The sequence below is a fragment of the Chaetura pelagica genome, unplaced genomic scaffold (assembly GCF_000747805.2).
Source record: "Chaetura pelagica isolate M959 unplaced genomic scaffold, ChaPel_1.0 scaffold408, whole genome shotgun sequence".
NCBI lineage: Eukaryota > Metazoa > Chordata > Aves > Apodiformes > Apodidae > Chaetura > Chaetura pelagica.
In genome coordinates, this window is record NW_009954229.1 from 572,871 (window position 1) to 578,273 (window position 5,403).

Below are 5,403 nucleotides of genomic sequence, written 5' to 3' on the forward strand. Positions count from 1 at the left end.
CCCTGGACTCTTTCAAGCAGTTCCCTGTCCTTCTGGAACTGAGGGGCGCAGAACTGGACACAATACTCCAGATGTGGCCTCACCAATGCAGAATAGAGGGGGAGGAGAACCTCTCTTGACCTACTAACCACACCCTTTCTAATGCACCCCAGGATGCCATTGGCCTTCTTGGCCACAAGGGCACATTGCTGTTTGTTTTTGGTTTTTTTTCTTGTTTTGTTTTTAGGAAAAACCTGAAGGGAAATGAAACTAAAAGAAATCAGAAGTTGTTTGTCTCTACATAGTTTCTTGCAGCCTCTTGCTGGCAACCTTCCTCCAAGGTGACTATGCCAAGAAGTTTGTGGCTTTGACCATACCCATTTGCTGCTCTTAGCACAAGTTCTGTGTCTGTTCTGCATTTTTATTTGCCAATGTGCAGAATGGAAAACCAAACAGCTGCAAAAAAACAGAGTGAAATGGGATTCACAAACACCAGCTTTTGAGATCATTTATTGCATCTTCATCTGCCAGTGGCAAACTCCAAAGGCCGTGAACACTGGGTGGAATAATAGAAAGAAAGTGCTTCAGGTGGTGCAAAGGAGGAGAGTTTTCTCCAGCTCCCCAGTGCCTTCCTTCTTGAGGAGACACTAGAGCTGGAGATGGGCAACTGCCTCCTACCAGGTGTAATTAGTGTCATTCTCCTGATTGCAGTGGTGTTTCATATAGGACAGATTTTGGACTGATGCCTTTTTGGACCTTATCCAAAGCCCAATTAGTTGCATGGACTCTTGTTGACCTCAGGCTGGGAACAGCTTTTACAGCTCCTCTTCTACCAGCTTTAATTCCTGGAATATCTGGGGCAAGTGGGAGATAGATGTCATGGGTTTTAGGAATAACTCAGTGAACTCACAGGTCCCATCCACAGAGGGAGGGAGGGAGCCTGGAGCTCTGCAAAGGCTTCACTGGGCACAAAATGAACCAGCTGAGGAAACAGGGAGACAAAAGATCAGCACAGGGCAAGGTACTTGGATTGTCCTGGTGTTCTCAGGAGATGCTTTCTTCTAGTTCTTACCTGCCCCAAAAGAACTGTTATTCACACTTTTTACTGGGTGCAATCCAGCTCCCTGGAAACCAGCTGAATGCTTAGCAGAAACATAATAACTTTTCTTCTGACAGCAGTGAAAGTTCTTTCATGAAGTCTCTCACACCTTGCAAAGATCTCTCTATTCATTGTTGTAACTCATTCTGGGTACAGTTCTGAGGAGGGATTTGTACACCTTTTGTATCAGCCTTCAGAGCCTGAATTCCATTTTCATTAAGTCCTTTTTAATTTTCCTGCACTTCTTCAGCCATCTTTGTGCTTCTGAACAGGAATGCAATACAAGTCTGAATGGGCAGCAGGTCACAAATAACCAGCTCATATGTGACCAGAACAGAAAGTTTACACTTTGGAGATCATCTGGGGTTCACATAATGTTTCTGGAGTCTCCCCTGCTGGGATTATAGTTCATATAATTCTTTAAAGAAGACCCACCAAGAAGCCAGGCACCAGGAGACTCCTTCAGGGCAAGCTGAAATTGTCTCTGTTGATCTAGCTGGAAATGTCCCTGCTCACTGCAGGGGGGGTTGGACCAGATGAACTTTAAATGTCCTTTTCAAGCCCAACCATTCTGTGTTCACTCAGGGTCCTGTGCAACCAGGGCCAATATATCCTCTTTTGAACTGGAAGTTATTTAGCCCTTCTCAGGAGTGTGAGCAGTCAATAACTTCAGGATAAAGTATTAGATTACACTATCAGGGCATTAAAAGCAGAAGACATGATTGCTCATAATAGTTCTGTGAAGGAGAAAGAGCATTCATTAAATGTGGTAGTCATTATGGGTGAAATGAAAGGATTAATAAATATGAAGAAATTGCTTTACATTTTTATAGGTCATTCTTCTCCCCAGGATGAATGGTTTTCCTATTTTTAGAATTGACTTCAGGGGCAAAAATAGTCTGACAAATCAGTGCTCAGGTTGTGCACGTTTCACATTGCTCTAATCCAAGCAGCCAGTGAAGAAATCGTGGCCACTTGCATGATTCATGAAGAGCAATTTCTCCAGTTATTGGCTAGAAATTGCATTTGGAAAAAGAAAAAAGAAAAAGAAAAAAAAAAAGAGGAAACAAATGATGCAACTGCCCAGTTGATTCAGGGCATCCTGAAGCTGACACCCCCACACCAGGTTTTCCTTCCAAAAATTAGAGAAGTCAGTTCATTAAAGTGACAGAAATGTGTGTTTAGTTGCAGTATCTGTGATATGAAACTTTAATGGTGACTATGAATGAACAGAGCTTTAGATTTCCAGTTTTCTCCTGACTGGAGAAGTGAAACAGGGAAGAGGAGGGGAGCAAGGAGCCTGAGGGGGCTGCAAGCAGTGGGGACTGGATTCAGCAGGGATGACTGGAAGATATCCAGCACAAAATGGGAGATTGGGTGAAGAGTAACCTCCAACCAGGGAAATCAAATGTGCAATAGGAAAGGAAACAAATCAGGTCAAGATTTCCTAATACTAAAATCCTGTTAATCTGGAGAAAAGAATGACCCCTTTGCTTGCAATAGATAATTTTAAGATAAATTATTTGCTCATCCCTCTCCACTCCAAAGCCATGAAGCACAGCCCAGCTTTTGCAAGTGGAACTGGGGTGAAACCCAACACCCAAGTTAGAACTTGATGATCTTGAAGGTCCCTTCCAACCTTAACCATTCTATGATTCTAATCAAGAGCGACTTTAATCTGATGCTAAGGAAGGAATCCTGCACATGGTAAATGGGCAGATCAAGCTTTTGGGCAACATTTTTACAAACCAAATTCAAATTTAGGAATGATGAAATGAGACAGCTGAACCTGATGAAAAGGCAGTTAATTTCAGTGAATTTTGGTGATGAGGATGGCTGGTGGTTGCCTTCATTCTAACATTAAAATATATGTTATTGTTGGAGAGCTATTTAAAGGTCATGAAAGGTTTCTTTGACTGAAACCACCTTTTAACCAGGGTTTAAAAAGACTGATTTTTCTGTCCTTTTTGAACTTCTGAGTGGAAAGACAAAACTAAAATATCACCAAAAGGGATTATTTGTTCAAGTTTTTCTGCCTGGCCCAAAACAAGAAGCAAAAGTAAGTGAAATTACTAGTCTCCTTGCATTAAACTCAAACTTTCCTGTTGTTAAAGGTTCTGTTGGTCTGTCTAACCAGAGCTGAAAACACAAATCCTTTGATGGCTTCTGCCCCAGTGTGCTGGTGAGGATGCAGTGCCCAGACCAGGGATGCTGTTGTCTACTATGCTCAATCCAAGGCAGAACAGATGATAAAGTAACAGATTATGGCTTTGCACTGCCCTTGGAAGTGTGCTGATTTAAGTACAATCAACCAAGCTTTTTCTTTCTGCATTATTTTTCATGCCATGAATAATCTATATCCCAAGTCCTGGTTTTCCAGCAACAACTGGTATTCCTGCCAGCAAGAAAAGCCAAATTCCTCCCATGCAGGACTTCAGAGAGGCCACAAACCTTTCCAAGGGAGGGGCAGAAACCATTAGTCCCAGTTCAGGGAGTTAAGTGATGTGATTCTTTCTTCTTGTGTGTGATAACTACTTTAAATATATTCTCTTGACACTATTACAGCTGGAGAGAACCTTGATTGATTTTTTTGGTTCATGATTGAATTTAATCTTACAGATCAAGGTAGACAGTTTATGTATGAGGCACATTTGCTCGTGCAAAGCTTTTTAATCATCCTGTGTACCTGAAGGATTTGAACACATTGATATAAAGGAACAGATCTGGGCAACAGGAATGATAAGAAATCCCCATAATATCTGCAAAAATAACTCACTTGCTCTGCACCCAGAGAAAGTAAAGCAAGAATGCAAAGCAAAGCACCCTGGAGGCTGGACCAAAAGGTTTTCCCTGTGATAAACAACCTGGTGTTTGTAACTTGAAGCTGAATTTTGGCCAAGCAGTGACTGGTCCTTCAGCACTACCAGTAGGCCATGGGGTGTGCAGGGTAAGGCAAAGGTACAGCTTCAAACCCATCCAGGCTGTCACTGGGTGCAGTGTCCTTTCCTGCAGTGATGTTCAAAGAATAAATCCCACCAGTACCTGTGCTGAGCTCACACGCTGCAATACTGAGAATTCACCAGGCAGAAATTGCTCCTGGATCCCTGAGCTTGTGCTGTAAATTTCTGTCAATCTTTTCCTTCCTGTTTTTCCTCAGACTTCACTGGGAAAAGCCCCCTATGACTGTCTGGTCTAAGCTCACAGCACGTGGGACAACACTGGCCACTGCCCATTTTAATTAGTGACAAATCTTGACTGAAAACCCTGGAGGGGAGTGAAGACTAAAACCACTTCTTTGCACTGCAGAGATGGAAAACACATGGATGTGTCTGCCTCAAACCTCAGTACTGTTCCAGAGGTGGAAACTATTCTAGTTCTGCTTTTTTACCTCTTGTCTTGTGTCAAGCCTTGACCTTCTCACTGCTCCAGAGCTCCTTGCATCACCAGCAGCAGGAAACGAAGCATCATTGGGGCTGGGTTTGTCTGGACACTGGACTTCCTCTTGGAAATTATTTGCTCAGATTTGTTTTCTTTTTGAAAACATTTTCTTCCCCGGGAGGATCTAAAATTTCTTCATGAGCAACATCTTGTAGAAAAGCCCAAAACACTGAAAGATCTTGTGTGGTTTTCCAAGGCGAAGCTGCCCCAGCTCAGCGGTTCCTCTGTCTGTGGGGCCAGAATGAGCCCAGGGCAGCTCCTTCCCACTCAGTGCCACTGGGATGCTCCACTCCAGCCGAGCACCAGGAGCCCATCTGCAACCATGAAGTGACTGGAAGGCTCCTAGACAAGGATATTTGGATCCTGAGAAGCAGTGTGGTCACAGAATTCCCGCTGCCTGCAGCAGTTTCCAGCTGCCCCATGTTGACGCCCTCCTGCCCGCTGGGTTTGCACAGGCACTGGGGTGAAGAGGAGCAGGTTTGGGAGAGCTGCTGAGGGCAGGAATGGGGGCACAGCCAGGATCTGGCCCTGGAGAGGTCCAGGGATGTGAGCTGCATCCATACTGATGATGGCCTGGGTGGATGTTTGGTCTGTGAAGCTGTAGGTCCTTTATCTGTGTTGTTTGTTATTTTCTGGTGCTTTTTTAGAGTGTGCCTGTTTGCAGTGTGGGTGAAGGGCCTTAATTCTGCTGTCCTGGAAGGAGCTGGGAAACATCTTCACCCTGTCAGCCCCAGCCCCTGTGCAGCAGCAGCTTGTGGGGTCACCACGTGTTCTCTCCAGCTGTGATTTCACCTGGCAGCCACGGGTAGAGCCTGGGAGCCCCCACAAACACCCCTTCCCATCACCTGCACAGACCTGGGAGATGGGACGGATTTAAGGCAGTTCCC